Raw genomic sequence first — 22927 nt, forward strand, 5'->3', positions numbered from 1 at the left:
CTAATTTAAATAAATAAATTTGACAAGATGACTGTAACCTTGCTCACTGTATTGACAAAATAAAATGAGTTGTGTGGTGAAAATAAAGCAAAGCAGTCCAGAAAAATCCCCAAAGGCATGGATTTACTGCATGTGTAAGTGGGTCAACTCATGCATGAGAAATGAATGCTAAATGTAAATTGGTTGCAAAACTGTAGACTTTAAGTAGAACTGAATCAAGTGATAACCTAAATATTTTGATAGGGATGTCCTGTCATGCTTCTCTTTAGAAAACAGTAAGAAAACTCAGCATTATAGAGAAATAATTAAATCATGTATTTGTGTAAATCAGAACAGTGTTATTGCACTCCAGAATCAAAGGCATTGCATTCATTTATGTTACTGGCATTGGTAAATTTTAAGTTGAACCTGTATTTGGTTAAACCTGTATTTGTGTTGATGAGTTGTTTTACATGATATACATTTCAATTGCATAAGACTGCTCTATTCCTTGATGAGTAACATATTCAGTCCAGTTTAGAAAAATACTTCTTGGGCTTTTCCTGAGTAAAATAATAATAAGATAGAATAATCTAGTTAGGAGATACAAAAGAAAAAGATAGAAATTTCTGTCTTGCTGGTTTAATTTTCTGTTTGGAATAACATTCATATTGCAAGGCAAGGCTTATATGAAAGGCATCAGTAGTTTAAAAAACTACTATATAATCTTCAAATATGTAACATAACATTTCATGGACTTCATTTTTAATCCACACTAATTGTCAGCTTGTCAACAGATGAATGTGTTACAGATATGTATTGACCTAAAGGTTTACTTCTGTACTTATTTATAACTCTGAAAATCCTGATTGAAGGCTAAAACAGCTACATAAATGTGAGGAATAAATTGACAGGTATTTTCACATTTTACTGTGGTATTGACTGTATTGCATGTGCCTTTTTGTGCTGTATTTTATGGAATGAAAAATTCCAAGCTGTAATGAAGACAACTATGAAGGGTGTTGTGGTAACTGCTGTAAGCACGTGTCCATTGTCTGACTAAAGGACGCGAGTCTCTCTTTAAACACTAGTGACTTCAAGACTTAATCTACTTGGTAGCATTCGTATATTTAAGGATATGGCTTTTTTTTTCTGTTGTGATGCTAAGCAACTAAATTATGACAAAACCCCAACAACTTGTTTTTCCTGTGTCCTTGAATATGTTTTAGTGGTGTCTAAATAACTAATTATTTTTAATGAGTACATACTTTTGAAGCCAGTCTTTTTTACATATAGAAAAAAGAGAATGAAAATAAAACCTCTTCATGGCAGCTCAACTTGGGAGCTAATTAAAATGAGGCTTTTAAAATGGGAAAAAATTAATTAGCCAAAAAGTTGAGAAGTAGGAGTTAGCACCTCTAGAGATCTTTGGGTAGTTAAAACACTTGGAAGGAAAATATAATTTCTAATTTCCTTGTTTTACTTCATTGTCCATTACCTGCTTATCATTTTACCTTTTAGTTCCGCCTTACCTGATGCTTTTGTGCTGTGCATCAGTTGCTAGGGCAGCATCTTAGGCATTAAACCTCCTCTGCTTCTTCTAACACTGTCTTTTATCTTGATCCCTAGAGATTTGAGTGTCTCACCCCCATGACGCTCACAGGCTTCATTGACCTTGACAACAGCAGTATCTGGTCCTCTGTGGCACTCAGGTTTTTGGTTTTTTTGCATGTTAACACATATGTCTGTGATTTCCTTAGGCTGTCAGTAGATATATCAGTTGTGACAAAGCCAGCACTGTAATGAGTATAATTAATGATTGAACTTTTTAACCATCCTAACATGAGTAAAGAAGTAGCAAAAGGTTACATGTGCCATTTCTGCTTGTGTCTACAAAGATGTGAGAGGAGAAGAGTTTACTTCTCCAAACAGTAGATTAGAGTGACACAAGATTGCTTTCTAACCCTTTCTGCTCTTGGAATAATTCAAATAATGATTTAGTTACAGAAATATTTGTGTACTTTTTTGGAAAGACTCTGTCTCACACCAACACACTCTCACTGTTAGAAACCACATTATTTTAATAGAAAATGGAAGGATGTTTCTTTTTTCCCCCAGATCTGCCTTGAGATTCTTTCTCTCCTGTCTTTTCTCAGTTGGTAAATAGTGACCCAGTTCACTCCCCCTGAAAGACAGATTATAAAGGGGGAGATGCTGAATATCTCACTAAGTAAGCAACAGGCAGAAAATAAAAGGGCCTCTGAACCTCCGTCCCTGGTGGACTTCAGGAAAGTCTAATCTGAAGAAAATATAATTTCAGAGTTGGGTTTTTTGAACTTTAAGGCTTTTCTGAACTTCACTCCTCTTGCATTCCTGCTTTGCCTTGACTTCCTTCTTTCTTCACTGGGGAACAGTGGTGTAAAGTGAACCCATACCCAGTTTGGCCAGTCTAGCCCTTTTCTAGCCTTAAGAGGAGAAATATACTCCTGAGTGTGTGACTTATGTTGCAAGGGTTAACTGATTTTTATAGGGTTTGGCATAACAGGAGAGCTGTTCCCAGTTTCCACAACAGTGAGTGGGTAAGTAGCTGAGGAGGATAGTGTGGCTGGTGTGGATTTTGGTACAGCACAGGTGGTCTTTGAGGGAAGACTGGAGGATTGTCTTATGAGTAAGCTGTGGCAAGACCCAGAGTGTGCACTCGGTGAAGGTCTGGGTGTCTCCAGGCTGTACCTCAGTGTGCCAATACTGAGCAGGGATCCTACTCCGTCCTTTTATCATTAAGTGGGACAAAGGCACTTTGTCACCTTTTATCTTAAGTGAGATTGGCTATCATTTTGTTGCAGAGCTGGAACTGCTCAGTAGTGCTGTTCCCTCAGGTACTGTTGGTGGAAAATGAAGGATTCAAAGGGTCTGTGGAGGTACCTCAACCTCATCTCTCAAGGTTTCTTTCCTGCTCAGCAGAGATACTTGCTCTGGTGTGGGCTGGGCTGCCTTTGGCTGCAGTGTTGTGAGAACAAGGGAAAGGGCCAAAGGTTTTATTTGCCTGTGCCAGCAAGCTGTAGACATGACTAGGGCAAGGGTAGCAGAGATGGAATGAGGTCACTTGTTTGGCATTGCCTTTTGTTTAGCATTCCTTTCTGCACAGTGCGTGTTTCTGGCTCAGATAATAGCTGACATGCTATCTTGAATTGAGTTAGCAGTCAGGGTCCTTTTCAACAGAAATTAAGTGGATGAAAGTCTCAAAAAAGCTTGATGATGATGGAAAATTAAGCAGAATTATCAAGGAAAGTGATGGCACAAGTTATAGAAAGTTCTGGCATTATTGTGGGTTGGGAGATTAGATGATCAGCCTGTATTGAAAATTAGTGGAAAAAATACTCAGAGGACACAAATGAGGGTTGAGGTTCTGGTATGAAAAAAACCCCATTAAGTGGAATAAGTCTATAAAGTTACAGGTAGGATACAACTGCAGAAGTGAATGTGGTTATGTACAGTTTCTTATAAGGCAAGAACTTGGAGCAGGAAATGTAGCTGTCAGGCATCATACTTAAGAGCAAATATGTGGCCTACAATAAAATTGTGAAACTCATTAATATAGGAGCCAGGGAAGACTAGAAGTATAAAATACATTAAAAAAGAGATTAGACAAGCTTGTGAAAGTTAAATTCATCAGGAAATACTAGCTGTTGTTATCTAAATCCAGTGACAGAGTTGGTAAGGCTCTGTTATGCTAATAGCAGGAAACTGAAATGATCTTAGCAAGGGGAGGCTGTTCCACAGGTACTTGCCTTGGCATGCTTTGCTGAGCAGTGACAGAGCCTTGATGGTGTCATCAGTGAAACCAATGAGTCCATCAGTGAGCTTAGTACCTTGTGCTATTTCTAATCACAGCTGTGGCTCTGTCCTACTAAGTGATCAACCCATTGTGTCCTTGGTTAACAATAACTGGCTCGAATGTACAGGGTTAAAAAGGATTATTAATTATGTACCTGACCCTAGACCCCCTCTGGTATCAGTGGGCTTCATTCATGACGTCTGTTTGTCTTCACAGCCTTTCTGTTACAAACCAGAGAACCTTTCTGAGCCTTGAATGGTGAATTTTTGAAGGTGGCTGAGATGCAAAGGTAACTAAGATCTGATAGATATTCCTTACCTATATGCAAGTGTTTTTGCATGGATGGCAGTTGACAGACAAGGTATTAGTCATGAGTAAGATGGCTTTGGCCCCACTAGCATTTTACTGGTTTTCAAGTTGGTGATTGAATCACGGACCCAGACTGCCAGGGACTCTGAACTGTTTATTCAAAGGAATGAGCTGGTTTTATACACTTTTCTAAGGCACAGGATTTCCTTATATGGCGTGACCTATGCCATGTTCCCACATCAGCAACACGCTTCGTATGGGGTCTGCAGTGTGACACCTCCTCCCCCAGGGCCCGGTGGAGACAAGCTTCTCTGTGCTGCCATGTGCTCCTTTGTTCTGCCATGTGCCTCTGCAGGCAGGTTTTACAGCTCATAACCTAATTGTCTCTTATAATTCCCCATACAAGTGAATCTCCTTATCATCTTACCACACTTGCCTTGGCAATGCAGGACCCTCTTGAAGCATACAAAGTGGATTTATAAACTGAAGGATGTGCTCCAACCACGAAAGTGTATCCAGTCCATTGTAGAGCTAGGCCACAGATAGTTCCCCTTCTTGTAAAATAAGAATTTTATGTCTTCAGAACCATTTCATCCTAGAGATCTGCTCCTGTTACACTGCAATACTTCCTAATGGAAACATTGCTTATGTTATCAGGCTTAGAAACGAGACATCACTTCAAAGTTGTGTTCCCTTGAGACCTGAGAGTGATGCTAACTGCAGCTCCAGGCTTTAAAATTCAGAAAAGGAAAGGCTGGAAATAGTGGGTGCTGAAATTCAGATTGTTGCATGACCTCTGTTTGCCCTGTCAAGGGGTCACTGAGACTTGTCCGGTGCATGCACTAAACTTGTAATTTATGTTTGTGGAGGATGTCAGGAGGAAGATTCATGCCTGGATGTGCAGGTGCTCCATTAGGACTTAGAAAGACATGGATTGATTAGGTGGTTATTGCCATCTGCAAAATTAGCCTGGTCAGAGACCCCTGACAGGGAAATTTGGTGCATAACCAGTGAGCCAGGCTGCAATTGATAGAGCCCCAAAATGTTGGCAGTAGATAACTAATATATCTGTGAGATCTATCACATCTGATATGCTGGCTCTGAAGTTTTGAGTATGGCATTCTGCTTCTGTCTGATGTCAGAACTGAATTTTGCCATGATTTTTTTGTGTCTGGATCAGCAGAAGATAAGCACACAGTCCTCTGTGTGTGCGAGAGATACAGGAGGGAGGGGAGGTAGTCAGAAATTTAGCTGAGTTCTGTTTTTTTCGGGCCAGGTATAAATATATGCCAGATATATAAATGAGACTTGGGAATTGAGTATATCCCACAGATATAAATGAGACTTAGAAGTTATCTGGTAGGATAAGTTATCTGTAGGAAAATATATTTTTATGCTTCAGAACAGCATGAGGAACTAGGGGAATCCTAGGAAATCTGCTCCATGTGAGCAATTTGTTTATATTTTGCAACATGACCTTTTCTGACATAACTCTAAATAAAATGAGAGGGTTGAGCGCTGAGGCACACAGTCCTTCTCTGTTAAACTAAAAAAATCTGGCTGTTAGAACGTATCCCATGGATCTGGCTTTCATTCACCTGTGTATCCTGCTCAGTGTTCGATTTCTGTTCTCAGATGTGTACTTCAGAGAAACGGAGCCATTTGTTCAGGCTGTTTCTTTTCTTACTGGTTTTCAAGGACTGGCTGGACAGAGGAGGGGGGTTCCAGGAAGTATTACCTATTGAATGAGCACTTTGACTCACTCCACTTAAGAACATTGCATTGTAAGGGCCACTGAGGCAGGTCCTTAGCTGCCATCAGTATTTGCTCACAGAAATCTTGTCATGCATGTTTTGAGCCTGATCTTGAAAGCCTTGAGATTTTTTGCCCTAAGTGTCTATCCAGGTGTTACCTGACGTGTTTCTTGTTTGTCAGAAAAGTTCTCTTAGACATGATTGAATGTATGGATCAACCATCACTGATTTGTATAAAGACAGGGCAATACATCTCATTACAACTGGATGTGGGAAGTCTGCTCTTTATTCCTGATCTTTCTGATGGCATTTTTTGTTGCCTGCGTCACATTACTTCAATTCTGTTTCCTTTTCTATAAAATGGGAATAATTGTTCTGAAGGCCTTTGGAAAACTCTTTGAAGTTACAAAGAGAGTGGTAGAACAGCTGAATGGTATGGCTGCTGGTTGTTGTTACTTGTGTAAATTTTGTAAGTGGTAACTTGGGAAGAGGGGTGTCTTGTGTCATCAGCTCTAGTCTTCTCATTGGGAGAGACATATCTTACAAAAGTCTCAAAACCCATGTCAAACTCTGTATTAATCTAATTACAGCTTTAGCTTACTCTTTTTGAAGACAGTTTCTTAATTTCACCTGCTGCAGGTAAAAAGCCTCATCCAATTTCCGCAAAAAAGTTCTTTATGGCAGGGCGAGCATTGTCTTTTTGTTTGCATGACACTTCTGCCTCTATGATGTGTTGAGAGAAGTGTCAGTCTCAGACTTTTGTTATGTGATGCTGAACAAGTAAGTAGTTTTCATGTGCCTTTGCAGAAGTCTCACTATTCCACAAAGTCTTGACTCTGCCTGTTCTTATTGGAACTCACTTTTTTTTGAGTACAGAGGCTGAGTGTTTTTTTCACGCTACTGTAAGTGAGATTTAAAAAATACCTTTCCTGATTAATTTCAGTATTATATTTGGTTTTCTTCATGGCTGTTTGGTGGCGTATGATTACTGAGTGATTAACTTGGATATGCAAGTACATCTCTTTCCAACTATCAAACCTATAACTTGCAACAGAAATTCTCTGAAGAGCATATTTTTGCATTACATAGTATTAAATTCCATCTTATTACTCCAGACCTCAGACCTGATCAGTTTTACATAGAGAATCTTCTTTACAGCCTTCTCTCATTAATAAAATTACTTAATAAATTAATCATGATCAGTCCCTTAAGGTATTTCCTCTTTATATATTTCAACATCATTCTGTTGCTAGCACAACTTGTTAAATTATTTGTGCAATGAGCTGATCCACCTGTCTGAATTTGCAATTCTTGGATCAGTCAACATATTTTCTAACTTAATACATAAACCTTATTTTTTTGTGCTATTTCTCTGTGGCTGCCATGCCCATTTAGGTAGATCATTAATAGTCCTTATAGTGATATTTATGATTTCGGAGTGCCAGGGATTTATTCACTACTCTTGTTTACATATTTTTGGATTCTTTCAATCTGAGCACGTAGAAATCTCCATAATAACAGGCATGTTATATTTGGTGAATATAGAAAATATCAATGGAAAACTTTTATCACAAGGATTTGTAGTACCTTGCTTGATAAAAGATTATAAAAAAATGTTTTTGAGAAAAAAGGATCATATGGTAATAGGCTTGAGAAATTCCTTGCCTGATGGTTTCATACAGCTTTTTGTTAAGGTAATTATATTTCCTTTCTTGATGTGAATATGTGAAACAGTGTAAAGACCTTGTTAACAGTATTATTATTGTTATTATTATTACCTGTAGATGTGGATGTAGTTCTTGGGTTTAACCTATTGCAGTAAGAGTTTCCCGGATACATTTTTATTTTGAAAGATGCTGAAATTTTGCAAATGCTTTTGCTGCAGTGTGGAGCCTTACAAAGTAATTTGTAACAGAAATGAGGACAACTCTCTTTTTGTGCTCAGAGTGTGTGATAGACTATTGTGTGGGGCACTTGTTTCACATGTAGGTTGCTGTCTGTCTGTGCTGCCTATATATCTCGGCCATTGGAAAAGTCTCACTTTGCATACCTATTTTTCATAAGAAGTTGAAAGAGGTAGAAGGAGGAGAGAGGGAAAGAGAGAGAAATCAGAATAGTTAACACACAGTTTCATAGAGCCAAAGCAGAATTCAGATCTGAGTCCCTATTTGAAAAACTTGAACATGGGTCATGCATCTGTGTACATGATGTTTTATGTCAGTTTTATACAGGATTTTGGAAATTGCATGAAAGTTCATAATTTTAGAGGAAAGTGATGTGCTGATCACCTTCAGTCCTACTGGATACACAGTTAAATTGGTGTGCATTCAGAAAGAGAATGGATAGGTGGCAGACACTTGGATTTGAAATATCAGCTGTAACTTTAAATGCTGCATTTGTATATGAAAACCAAAGAGGGTCCAGGTTTAATGTCTGAAGGACCATAGCTCAAGATCTTGTGTATCTTTTACTGCTGAGGTCAGGTATTTGGCTATTTTACCAACTGGAGTCTTCTCCTTCCTTCCCTTTGTCCATCTCCAACTCCACCAAGAAAACTGAAGCTCTCATTCAGCTGATGCCCAGCATAAGAAAAGAAATCTAGACAGTAACAGCTGGTTTGCCCTCACAGCAAAGTTTTCTTGTCTCAAATCTCTCCAGATCTGGTACGTAAGGACTGCTGCATTTATATGATATTAGAGCAGTATCAAACCAGATGTTAGAAAACATGGCTTATTTATTCAAATGCAGTCGTGCAACCCTCACTTGTCTAGAAGCAGACATATTTTTAATTGCTAAGCGAAGTGTGTTTATGTTAGAATCATTGCTCCAAATGACCTTGGCAATTTGCAGTCCCCTGTAGCTAATAGCTTTCTGAATGAAAACAGTGGATCCTGAACTCTGGAGGTGAATAAATTCTTTGCTGTGTATTAAGAGGAATATTCAAGTATGCTTTTTGTACTGTTTGATAACAATGCTGCACTAAAAGCTATTTTATCTTTCTTATCAACAGTTAACCTTGATGTCCCCATAGACACTCAGCATTTTTTTTGTTCTAATTTGTTTAGTGTGCTCCCTTAAGTGAGTAACTAATTTTAAAAAATTGTGCCCTTTTCCCTTTCATTTAATGATAATTATTTTAAAAGAAATCTGCTGTCCCATGGGTAGCAATAATCCATCTTTTTGCCTTATTTCCTTTTCTGTTGTCCATTTCCTTGATTACATTTGGTTTTATATCTAGAAGTGGAAAGAGTCATTGCTTATTGAAACTGTGGTACATAAAGACTCCTTGTCTTTCAAACTAAATTTCTTTTTGGTATCCTGAGTCTTGTTCTTGTACAGGATTTTGCTAACATCTCTGCTTTGTCTGTGCTTTCCTACACAGATGCTTTCCACACTTCCCCCTCATACATCTGTAGCTTTTTCAGGTTAGTTAGAAATACTCCTAAGTTAGCATAAAGGAAAGCAAGGCATTTTAAACACTCTTTTTTTTTTTTTTTTTTTAAACGTTTTTATCCTTTTCTGGACTTTCTGTCTCAATCCAGTGTATCTCAATTCACTATATTCAGTATATTGCTGTAGTTCTATTATGGAAATAATGGTAATAGAGATGATGAAAATTCCTGACTCCACTGCTTTGTGGGAACCTGCTTGACAGAGTGTAAAAAGTAGCCTTAATAAAAATAAATGAATTCTCTTGATAAAGGTGCTAATAGTCAATGTGGTGACAAGCTGTGCTGTCTTGAAAAAACAATTCAAAAGCCCTAAATCATAATATAATTCTATCAAGGCTTTTTTATACTGAAATCTACAAACAGGGGTTACATATATGAAGAGCACAAGAACATGAACAAATTTCACTTCGCAGAACTGAGAGGAGAGGTCTGCACGTAAACTTTACTTTGAAAATGTGTTTTAAGAAGAGAAACACTGATAGTGTGAGATTTCGCTGAGTAGTGAAACAAATCTGTGGTACATTTTAAAAAGCAATGCTATTGTCCAGTTTTGTCTATTTTAGACCCTCACATAAACATCTGCACACAGAGATAACCATTATTAAGCTGTTCAGGTCATTAAACTGGATGTAAATAAGGCTGTGCAGAAAGAATGCATGAACAAAATATCATTCATGAGTACTCTACAGTAACTGTCTGCCAGCTTCCTTCTGGCACTTTTACTCTGTTTCCTTCTTAAAGGAAATGAGATCATTCAAGGTAGGCTTGTCCTTGATGAAAGAGGTGTAAAGTATCTTATATTTTTCAAAAGTGTTATTGTTTAAGAGCTTGCCGGAATAGCTTTTTACAGCTAAATTTTTTATGACCAATACTAAAAAATTGAATACTAAGAAAGATGAATTGAATACTTAAGAATTAAATAAATGTTCATTAAGAACTTTTTGGATAATTGAAAGCTACAGAACTGTTTGGAAGCAGATTTTAGTTGCCAACTTCAACCTCTCTGAGGACAATTTATAAATTTGACAGATGATAAATTATTAAACCAGTTCCTTAGTCAATATGGGAGACTTGATATCAATTTTTACACTGATAGAGGAGAAGAATTAACTGGAAATTTAAAAATTAGTAGTTATTATGGTTATGATCTGATTGAAGTACCTATGTGTGAGCAGACCGTGACTCCAGGCAGTACTGTGTTTATTTGGACCTTTAAAAGGCCCTATTTTCAAACCTTAAAGCAATTAACTTAAACATAGCACAACTGTAACCAAATTTTAATAAAATACAAAATGACACTGAACAGAATCAGTCTTGGTTAAGAAGTGACCATCATAAAGGGTCTGATAAAGGGGATAACAAAGAATAAATTTTTGATAATTAGAAGTTATTCAAGCTAGGGCAAGAGTAGAATGTGAGTAACAAAAAAAAAATTATAAGAGTAAGTGAGAAATGAAATGGAAAAATGTCATTGTAAGTTCAGATAAATGTGTATGTATAGCTTATATCTATAAAATAATGGCCTCTGCACTGACCATTACCTCTCATGAGCTACTTCTCTGAAGACACAATCTCAGTGCTTTGTAACAGTCAAAAAGGCAATTTGAACATTAGGAATAAATAGGAAAACAACGGAAAATGAAAGAAAAGAAACCTTGATTATACATCTGTGGAAGTCCTTTTTTCACCCAGACTTTGAATAGTGTTTTTGGTTCTGGTACGTTACAAAAAAAAAAAGAAAGTTCTGGAAAATCACCAAGGGTGGTTGAATTCAATTGGAGGAATGAATGAGTTCTGGCATTGGAGTCTTCAGCCTAGACAAAAGGGGTTTAAGATTTCAGAAAGGTGTTGTAGAAAGCTCTACACAATCATCATAGAGAGGGTAGTCAGGGAGTGACTGCTGTCTCTGTCTTGTAATGCAAGAACTAAGAAGTAACAAATGAAGCTCATCAGAAGGGCAAACAAACCAAGCAGAAAAAGGTGCTTCCTTGTGGAAAGTATTAAATGAGGTATTTTTGTACTAGAAGACTTATACGAGTAGGAAAATTTAGATTAGTTCAAGGACAAGGCAAGCACTGAGAAGAAAAATCTGCTGCAGAATAAGAAAAACCCACGCCAGGTTCAGGAAATACACCAGACTGAAAACAATGGGAGTCAAGGAATGTGTATGTAGGGGAAGTATCATATATGTTTACCCTGTCCATACTGCTTCCAGCTAGTGCTCATGGCCACTCTTGGATAAAGAACACTAGGCCGGATGGACCCTTGGTCTAAGCCAGTAATAGAGGCTCTTAAATTCTGTCTTTATATAGAAGCAGTGATAAAAATTTTTATAAAAAATTTTTATAAAATACAAAATTTAAAACATTTCTATAATAGATGGAAAGAAATTGATGCTGAATATAAGTTAATGGCTAAATACAAAGGATACAAAAAGGTGAAAGAGTCCATTATAAACGGCTAACAGAAGTAAAAATAATACCACCTTTAAAATAAAGGATCATTATAAAATGTAGTTTTTAGCTATAACTGAGATAAGTTCTGCCAACATAATCTTATTTCAAGTCAATGGAATGTGGTTTCTAATCCAGTCCTTTCCAATTTTTCAGTGTTTTACATGTTGAATTTGTATTTGATGTAAGAAAGGTCTTATTTCACATTTGGAATTTAGGTTTTCTGAAGTTACAGCAGCATATAAAAAGTTACAGTATTTTTGGAATGAAGCAGAAAGATGTGTCCATCCCAATTCCTTGAGATACCTGAAGCTGGACCACAGTACTGTTTAAGGAGCATTTGTTGTCTGTGATCAGTGAGGCATATGGCAGATGGCTAACTGGCAGATTTCAAGATGTAGTTGTTATCTAAGGGGAATCTCAAATGGGGATGCTTTTAGTAGTTTTCCCAGCAGCTAGTCCGTGGTTAAAGACTTGAACTAATTTTATAGGTGCTCTAGTGGACAAGATGTTTGCTGGGAAATTAATTATAGATACAAAGTTAAATAATCCCAGAGGGAAAAGGAAACTTGGTGACCTTTGAACAAATACCAGTATGGAGTGATTTCAGATTCTGGGTTAAATGGCCAAAGTCCAAAAATACTTCTTATTAATAGTCAGATGTAAAATAATCGGTTTGTGAACCTGAAAGTGAAATGATACTTATCACAGGATGAGAGTTGGATTTGAAAGCCAGAAAAATGTAGGAGTTGTTCTAGTTACTTGTTTCTGTCACTGTAGCACTGGGGCAGACAAGGTGATACCCTTGGAGGTTCAGTGAGGACACCGCTGGGTAGAAGGAGCATGATGCTCTCAGCAGAGGTTGTACAGAATCAAGGCTGATACCAGAGTATGGTGTTCCTATGGCAAGGTGGATTTGAAACAGCTGAGTAGATTTCAATGGAGGACAACAGAAATGATCGTGGGGATTGTAAAATAATGTTAAGCTGATGGAGTGACAGCTATTCATTCATCTGTGAGAAAGCAATGGTTTTAGTACTGCATAGAGATATTTGCAAAAGAAAAATACGTCAATAAAGCTGGGACTTGACAGCAGTCCTGACAGAAACATGACAAGGTCTCCTGGCTGTGGATTTAAATAAACTGTATCTTCCTAAAGATAGTTGAATGCAGTTAATTTTTTATTTAGAGGAGACATGGCCTGGATCAGTGCTTTTAGTGACTATAGAGAACACTTTTTAAAATGCAGTCCTGTTGTGTCTTGATCCTTTCAGCATCAGGCTGATTGGGTGTGGGACCTGGACGTGTTCTCTCCCACAGGTATTTGAAAGCACTTGAGACCTTTTCACTTCTGCAGCATGGCTGTATCTTCTCATTCTGTGCCAAACTGTTTACTATCCTGAGACTGAAATTTTTTAGTGTACTTGAATTCAATGAAGGGCTTTGGAGTACAAAATGCAGAGAGATGCAAGGAAGCTGCAAACGAAGCAAACATCTGTATGAGAAAGAGAGGCATACAATTGCTGAAGGCTAGAATTGCATCATCATGGTATTCCATCTCATTTCTGTGGTGATTTTGTTGGGTTTTCTTGACATCTTTCAAAGCTTTTATGTATGTCTTCTCCATGTGCCCATGGTGGCTTGCATATAGGAAGCCAAACTTTTCTTTCCTTTTTATCACTCTGTTTAACTCCATGGTGACTCACTACCACGTAGCCACTCACTCCCTGCAGCCCTCACCAATGGGATAGGAGGGAAAATCAGAATCAGGAAAAGAGTAAAACTTAGGGGTTGAGGTAAGAACAGTTTAGTAATTAAAACAAAGTAAATAATAACAATAAACCCAGCAAAGATAATAGTAATAGTAGCAGCAGCAACAACAACGAAGCAACAGCAACAACAACATAACAACAACAAGAGCAGCAATAATAATCAAAAGGAAATTAAAAAAAAAGAGAGAAATAAACCCCAAGAAAAATTAGTAATGCCCAATATAATTGCTTACCACCTGCTGACTGATACCCAGCTGACCAGCAATGACTCCCTCCCAGCCAATTTCTCTCAGTTTTTACACTGAACACAATGTTCTATGGTGTAGAATACCCCTTTGGCCAGTTTGGGTTAGCTGTCCCAGCTGCACTCCCCCCCAGCTTTTTGCATGCCTCCTTGCTGCCAGGGCATGAGATGCTGAAAAATCCTTGACTTAGGGTGCCACTACTTAGCAAGAACCAAAACATCAGTATGTTAGCAACATTGTTCTCACGCTGAATCCAAAACACAGCACTGTACCACTACTAAGAAGAAAACTAACAATCCCAGCTGAAACCAGGACATGATCTTTATGTAAATAGGAAGGATTGCAATTGTTTTCTTAGAGCATCCCCAACGTCCCTAGAGCATCTTATCTTTAAACTGTCCAACATTATATTGGTGTTTAAAGAGGTGCTACTGCTGTCTGCTGTGGCAGTGCTAGGGATGTTCCCACCCATCTGTGTGGGAAGTTAACGCTTGGCAGTTGTGTAGGAAGACTGGGAGAGGACAGGATTATCTTTTAAGTGACAATGAAATTCTGAATTGATTTAAGAGAATTGTGAATCTTGACTCATATGTTTAGTGGCTATGAGGAAGTAGGAAGTTAAAGGAGATGGGTAGCAAAAGTACTTATAGTGCTGAAAGTTATTTAAGATCCCCCTGCAAAATGTTTAGCTGATCTAATTAAATTAGCTTTTAATTTGGTTTAAACTAATACAACTTCTCTGTATCTGGAGACAATTTCACAAAGGTAAGGCTGAAGAAGATGATCTAGTCCCTTTCTGTAAGATGCTGCCCAAGAGGCATATCAGATAGTTTAGTGCTGCTCCATCCTTAATGTTCATCCTTGATTCCTCTGTCCTAAGAAACTGTTTTAAGTTAGTGCCTTGAGAATTTTGATTCAAGCTGTGCCAAAGGTTTGATGCATCACTGTGCACAGAATTAATGCTGAAAGAAAGAAATATGTCTCCTCACATAGGGTATTCATCAAATTCTGCTGAAATATGGTCTGGTCCTCTATAGCTCTCTATATATAGGTCTATATATAGGCTAACAGTGGATCCTGCTTATAAGGGCTGTGAACTTGTAAGAATTTCCTAGTGGCCTTTCTTCTGCCTTTTCATGTAGGTAAAAATCTGCCCCCAGCATGAAGCTGGAGTTTTCCAGTACACCAAGAGCACTTTGAAGTAACAGACTTTCAGTTTTGGACATTTCTGCAACATCAAAGAGCTTTATGGCATCCAAGCCCCTGCTTTGTAAGGGGATATGATCAGCACATCAGTGAAACTGCTTCTCATGGCTGCAGGGCATATAGAGCTGTACAGGTGTTTGAGGATGGAAATCTTTGGACAATGGAGACTGGGATATGGGAGAAGAGAGGTAGGGCACTCAGGAGAAAATTCTCCTTTGTAGCAAAGTCATTAAGGCTTTCAAAGGGCTTTAAAGGTGTAAGTGCATTTTCAAAACCATTCCTAGTTTGTTATATTCAGAAAAAAAAAAAGAAAAATATTTTTGGATTGCTTAATGACGAAAAGTTGCTAGAAAAGTTAAGAAGGATGTTAAAATGTTACCTTGTGTCACATCAGTCACATGCCTTTATCACTTGTATTGGAATGGATACAATTCTCCATTGTGCTTGCAGAAACCACTTCCATTTTTTTGTACCTCGGTTTTTAAAACTGAAGTTATAAGAAAAAGGTAAAACTCAGGCAAAAGTATCCATCTTTTTTTCCCCTGGTCATGAATGGTGAAAATAAAGGCGATATAAGAGAACAGACGTAGGGGCCAAATATTTTTCCATATTTTAATTGGTAAGAAAAAGTTTGCCAAAGACAAATTATGTATTAGCATAGTCCCTTTTTGCACTTGGTTTTGGTGCCAGTTATAATAAAAAATAAAAATGAGAAGAATTTTAGTGTTCAATTGGTCGGTTCAAAGCCAATATATGAGATAATATTGAAACTGTATTAAACTTGTTAAATGAAAGTTATGCTGCAATTTAAATGCCTTTTGCTACAGAGAAAGACTGTCTTATTATAGTCTGGTTTTATATAGATAATGGATACAATTCATTTGACGAGACTTTGTAGTTTTGTTTTGGTGTATAAAATACCATTTCATATATGCCTTTTGGCATTTTTCATGCAAATTACTTTTTCATCAAATGCAGTTTTTGTAGTACTAGCTCTGATTTTCAAAAGATTAACATTCAAAATAAATTGATGCATAAGTATTGAGTTTGTGCAATGAAAATATGCTCCAAGAAGAGAGAGGAAGTGGTTTAAGAGTCTGCTGAGATGCTTATTGTGCTTATGACTGTTGTAATGACAATAGATGCCAGTGTTGACCCTCTGTTACTAATTTAATTGCTCATAGGGATATAAATTTTCCCTTTGAAAGCAATAAAGACAATGTTTTTTTTAGAATCAGTGGTGAACGTTGAGACATCCATTGCATTTTGTCCATAATGTAAAACATTGTCTCATAAAGATAATTAAACATTAGTTAAATTTCACATGGTAGCAATTTGTTTCTTGTGAGCTGGGATCAGAAATGGGCATCACGCTTTTATTTTCTGCACAGTCAGAGGATGCCTCTAAAGTCTCTGCTCGTTGGCACTCAGGCTGTTTTGTGCATAGCTGTTGCAGAATGCAAGTCATTGTTTTGTGAATCATGTAAAGCCTGTTAGTTATTTAAGTAAGTAGAATATGAGTCTTATATGGGGTTTAGATCAGGTCTGTTTCTATGCATGGGGCAGTCTCTGGATTGTTCAAAATTATGGAGATAATTTCTAGTGAATAACACTCAGAGACGTACTTTTTCCTTTGAATTAGATAGGTAATTTGTATTTATCATCTCCTATCATGTACAACTTTGATCACAGTTTTAAGCACTGCTCCTATCAGGAAATTCATAAGGGTGCATGGTTTTGCCTGCACTGTGAAGTTTTTAGTACTTTGAATAAAGGCAGATCTTGACCTGCATTGAGCTCATTACAGGACTGTAGCTGTAAAGACTGCATTAAAAAACCCTGGAAAGTATGAGAACAAAAGTCTTATGATTCCTATGAGAAAACGATGTTTTGTCAATTTCTAAAGACAGAGATAATTAGTTACATGTCTTAAGATGTTTGGGCTGTACTCTTTCTCCATACGCATTGATATGATTACAGTTAAGTGGTAATTAAAGGTAATTTGATCTCTGCTGATGCATACACTTCTATATAAAAATATATATGTATGTTTACTGTGCTCTATTGACAGTGATGGAAATCCCTAGGGATGTGAAAACTTGTTACACAGAATTCCAAGCAGAATTAGAGATGTAAGTTCAGTTTCCTATTCATGAAATTTTTTTTTGCAAAGTAAGTACTGGAAAAAGAATGGAAATAGATTGAGATTGCTGGAAAATATGAGGACCATGCCACAAGAAGTAAATTTCTCTTGTTCTTCCCCCAAGGAAAAACCCTGTAGTAATTGAAATAGACAGAATGAATATAAATTCCTCAGCCCTAGTATTCTATCTAGAAATGCCATGGCCTGTGTCACTGCCAGGTCAAAATTTATTAAAAGATAACAAAATAAAGATAGATTAAGGCTTTTTAATTCCAGATGTAATTACAGAAAAATGTATTTGTGTATTTATGCTAGATACTGTGATGCAGGAATTACTATATGAAATTTTATGAGTTTTCATAGGCTAAAAGTAAATATCACAGTGGTCTCTTGGCTGAAAATGCATGATTTTAGGACTGCTTTCTTTTTAATTTTAACTGCAACTCTGAATATTATGTGTTTATAATTTATTTCAGGATAATTAGAAATATTATTGTTGGGGGTATGTTTTCTTTTTTTTTTTTTGCCTAATCAGCCTGAGAAAGGTGGACCTGGCACAGCCCTGGCTGTAGTTGCTTATGTTGTGGATGGGATATACAAAGTACTGGGGTGGATCCAGAGGTGTGGGGATGGTGTAGAGGTCTTTGGAGAACTAGTTTTGCAGCTGGCATGGGTTTTATGTCTGAAAAAAAAAAAGACAGTGAAAAATCAAACCTTGTCTTTTCTGGGACTAGTGAAAAAATCAGTCAGCTCCTAAGTTACTGATACAAACTTTCAGTGATAACTCCAGTTCCATATGCTTTGTCTAGGACCCTGATGCTTCTGGTACTATGTTTCTCCAGTTTTAAGGAGTCATTGTATTTTTCCCTCCAGTTAGGTACATTGACAGAAGACTGAGAAAATATAGTAATATAATTTCCATTTTCAGCTGAAGTTTCAGTACTTAGTAGAACAGCCCTCACAGAGGTATTTCTTTAGTTTTATTAACGCTTGTTTACAATGTCTATCATGTCTGTTACCTGAGCCTACATTTAAAGCAGTTTCTATTGCTCTTGTAAAGTTTTTCAAAACTTCTTTGTTTAACAGCACAATGAAGGAAAAGCAATTACTTTGAGGTGCATTTATACCAATTCAACCATAAAGCCCCCCAAAATATAATTTGTATTGCCTTTTCAGTAGTGTTTGTGTTGACCACGTTTTTCTAATCTTTTGAATTATGAATGAAGCAGAACATATTTTGCAGTATTGACCTTTCAGTTGAGTTTGGCAGCCTGTAGTCACTTACTCAGTGTCATTTTGGCATCAATTGGCATTTCTATGGAAAATGTCATTACCAGTGACTCTCCTCCCTTAGAGAGATGCCTAGAGGGGAATGTAGGCCTGCATTATAACTTAAAGAATTTACAGTGATCAATACAGAGTTCAGGTATCAGTGTGTAGTAGTGAATATTGTATATGGTCCAGATTTGTTTTTCTTGGAGAAAGGTTAAAGCAGGTTCCATTATTAAGGGGAAGGTCTTGATTCCTTTTTGGGCAATGTGTGCTACTTATGTATAGTCACCTCTGTGGAATATTAATAAACTGCACCTCCTGCTTGTGGGTGTTCCAGAACTGCTGATATGACTGTTTCTGAAATTAAACAGTACTTTTGAGACCTGCAGTTTATAGCCCTTCATTTTGAAATTTAACTTTTGTGACATTTCTCTGTTTGAGTTGGGAGAAGGATTTTTTATGTATACCTAATGGGGGGAAAAACGTAGTGTAAAATTATGAAGGAAAGAATTGGAATTGGTTTCGTATGCCCCTGCTTGTATGGAAAAACTTTCCAAAAAATGTCAGCAGAGACATGAGATTTATTCTGATGTTAGGATGGTAAGAATATCTTCTTTTTGCCTTTTTTTTTTTTTCAAGGACACCAATGAAATGCTGAAAAGGCAGTCAGCTCACAGTTGTTTTGTTCCCTTGGGTTTTTTTATTTGCTTTTTTTTCCCTTTCCGTAGACTTTACAAAAGTTTAGAAATGTAAGAGGAGAGTTAGTGGGGAAAATTTTGTTTCAAATTCATAGCAGAGTAAGGACAAAAAAATTAAAAATGGTTCTCAAAATGGTAGGTAATAGAAGGCATACAGGTGGACTTTGTGTTCTGGCATATTCTGAATACAGCTGTAACTGAATTTTTATAGTATTGGTCAGAAAAGATACAATGGGGGAAGAGGATGTGCAGTCCCATGTTCAAGGACTCAGATATGTTTGCCGGTCTTCCATGGACTTTTCTGTGATCTTGGACAACTCACGATCTTCCAAGATAAGGAAAAAACCCTGTATGAAACAGAAGCTGCCGTTCACATCTAAGAATATTAATTTCAGTTATTATTTTTCTCTTTTTATCTTTCTTTTCTTTGTCTTTGTTTCATGAGTTTTTTTACTCAGAGTTCAAATTAAAATGTGGGAGACAGGGAGTTTATCTTGGGTCTTAGATGTTTATTATATCTTATCTATAATACAGCTGCACGGGATGTGCCTCTTAGTTAACAAGGTGGAAAATGGCTGTGAGTTCTAACTTCCAAGGCCTTTTAAGGTCCAAATCACCCAATTATGGAATGCCAATTAATTTGTTTTTACTTATAATCCAATAACTAACTATTCATGATGTGCGCTGCGGGTTTTTTGACCCAATACCAGGACACCCAGATTTGTAAAGAAGGAAGGAGAAAAGAAGAAGAACAAATCCACACCCCAAATCCTCCATATTGTTACATATATCCCATAAACCAAATTTTCTACATCTCTACATATTCCACCCAGTGATATAACTTTAATTACACAGTAACAACCTCAGTGTTATCACACAATTTAGGAAGCCTTTCCCAAGGCTTCAGGTCAAATGCAGTGTGCTTCTGAGGATCACTGTCTGTCAGCACTGAAAGGCTGAAATTCTCAGAACTCAGGGTTCCAACATCAGAGGAGTTGGCATCCTGTGACAAGGAAAACTACAGGAATTTAAATGAATTATTACACTTTCGTGTTTATTCTTAGCAGAACCCAAGTTGTGCAAAACAATTACAAAGTTGAGAACAGAAAAGTGGTGACGTTCAGGATTTGATAAACATGGACATAAACTGGGATTCAGAATATAAGGTGTTTGGGGGAAGGAAGTTTTGGCAGCTCTTAGAATCTAGCACAGTGGAGACATAATGGCAGATCAGGACCACTCATCAATGCTCCAGTAAAATCTGGAAGCATAGTTTAAAATTCAGCCAGATATATGATATCAATTAAGAAGAATGTAAACAAAATTAGAGAAACAGGAGTGCCAAAGTAGGAAGATTAACCATATCCACAGATACTGTGGTGGTCTGGTGACATTCTTGATTCATAACTTTTACACTTTATTTTTTTTTTAATGGACAGAAAGAAAAAATAGAGTAGTTAATGAAAGATTCAGAAAGGAAGTGGAGAAAAAGAACTGGAGCAAGAAATAAAAGAGCTCTTGGGTTAGAATTAGATTAATGTTACTCTGGTCTATTTCTGTCCTAATGCTGCATTTGTGCATTGTAATAGGATGTACCCAGGAAGCACCAAATGTGACCAGAAATGCAATCTTCATTTTATTGGTTTAAATTGAGAACAGGCATGTTGTTAACAAGAAAAGGTACCTTTTGAGGTTCTTTCTGTTTATGAGTACAGTGTGATAAATGAAATATCCCTAAATCTCAGTGTCATTCTTTCCTATTATATTTCAATATACCCAGTGATAAAAGAGTTTACTTTTATTCTCTCCAAGATTTCATGTGATTTACTAAAGAATCTTGAATGAAGTCACAGTACTTGCCAAGATTTCATTTCCATTGGAAGCAACAGTTCATCCTAAACAACATGTATTACTATTGGATATACTGGTTTGGATAGGAACAGACTTGAGTCATCATGTCTGTAACTCAGTGAGAACTGAAGACAAATACTAATTTTATTTGTGTGTTTGAATGCATGTAAAGTAATAAAATTTAGTTTACTGTGTTTGTTCAGAACAACGATAAGCAAGTTCACTTCTAAAATCAACAATACTGTCACCTTGAATATTGTGTGAAGTTTTGGGCACCACGAGAAAGATATTAAACTGTTACAGTTCAAAGGAGGGCAGTGAAGGTGGTGAAGGGCCTTGAGGGGAAGCCGTGTGAAGAGTGACTGAGGTCTCTTGGTCTGTTCAGCCTGGAGGAGACTGAGGGGAGACCTCATTGCGGTGTACAGTTTCCTTGTGAGGGGAAGAGGAGGGGCAGGCACTGATCTCTTCTCTGTGGTGCACAGTGACAGGACCCAAGGGAATGGTCTGAGGTTCTGTCAGGGGAGGTTTAGGTTGGATTCTTCCCCCAGAGGGTGATTGGGCTCTGGAAGAGGCTCCCCAGGGAAGTGGTCACAACAGCAAGCCTGACAGAGTTCAAGAAGCATTTGGACAATGCTCTCAGGCACATGATGTAACTCTTGGGACTGGTCCTGTGCAAGGCTGGGAGATGGATGTTGGTGATTCTTTTGGGTCCCTTCCAACTCAGAATATTCTGTGAGTCTGTGGATACAGATGAAAGCAGTATATCCCTTCAGTAGTGGTGGCTGTGTACCATTTCCATGTCAAAAGTAATTGGTAGTTTGTGATTTCTCATTTTCAGTCTAGTTTTGCTACAGTTATCTGTTTCCATTGCTGGTAACTCTCCCTTCTTTCTTTGTATAGTTTCTCCACCAAGTACAGTAACTTTTCAGCAGTACTTCCCAATACTGCTGTTCAAAGTAGTAGTAGTAGTAGTGCTACTGTTCAAAGATGAACTCTGAGGCACAGGTTTTGCTTTTAGACCTGATGAAACTGTCTGTTGCATTGTTTGCCAAATACTTTCTATGCTAAATGTTTACTTTTGTCTGCCTTTGCTATGTGGAGCTTAAAATGTCCATGCCGGTTGTCGTCCTGGAACAGCTCTTTCAAAGCTAAGGAAAACATATATATATCTTTGCTTATATTTTAATAAATTACCTATTTTATTTAATAACTTAGGTATTTTTTTCAGCTGCATTTGCTATTGTTGTTAGAAAAGAAATTAGGTAGGAGAGGAGGAGGATTTATATGATGGATGAGTGTTTGTCTATTGATCTGTGTCTAATTTGCTTTAGGAATGTAGCATGGCTATAATTTGCTATTTAACAGGTCCTCAGAACTTCCTCCCCATTTTCTGCTGGATGTTGGACTACTGCTGGATGTTGGACTACTGCATATTGGACCAAACTGAAATATCTTAAACAGGAATATGGAATTTTTCCCTTCCATACCATCAATGCCTCAACAGTCTACAGGTGATTCCTGTATAAGGGAGACAGAAAACAAACTGTGGGAAACTGTAGAGGACTGAAGAAAGTTGAAAAAGAAGAGTATCGCAATTGGGACAAGCTATTTTTCAGTGAAAATGGAGGAAAGGACAACCTGGACAAGGAGATTATCCCAATCTTGTAAAGAACCATTAGTGTTTGGGGAAAGATGTAACATAACTATTAACTTTGACAGGGGGCTATTTTGAGCCTGGTAAGACTGGCAGACTGAGATGTGTGGCAGGGGACATGAAAGTCTGTTCTTAGTTTGTTAGTTTAGGAGGCAGAGATCTGTGTGATGGGTTTAAATGCTGCAACCTGGGTGGAGGCCATGTGAGTGTCAGTACAGGAATTCCTGCTTTCTTAGCTTTTGTGAAAATAAACTACATACAAAATAGTAAAGAAAAAGTTACTGTGAATACACTGACATACACT

General features: G+C 37.3%; 1 protein-coding gene across 5 annotated transcripts in view; it reads left to right on the top strand.

The window, feature by feature from the left end:
• NEBL (nebulette) overlaps window positions 1-22927 on the top strand; it is a 256082-nt gene that overhangs the window by 124208 nt on the left and 108947 nt on the right. For 3 of the 5 annotated variants that reach the window (XM_039548358.1, XM_039548357.1, XM_039548356.1), the window contains one exon: window positions 17077-17137. The exons of the other annotated variants lie outside the window; for them this stretch is intronic. The gene's annotated coding sequence lies outside the window, so the exon portion shown is untranslated. The remainder of the gene's footprint in view (window positions 1-17076; window positions 17138-22927) is intronic. 5 annotated transcript variants of the gene reach the window in all.

This window comes from Corvus cornix, chromosome 2, assembly GCF_000738735.6.
Source record: "Corvus cornix cornix isolate S_Up_H32 chromosome 2, ASM73873v5, whole genome shotgun sequence".
In the NCBI taxonomy this organism is placed as follows: Eukaryota; Metazoa; Chordata; class Aves; order Passeriformes; family Corvidae; genus Corvus; species Corvus cornix.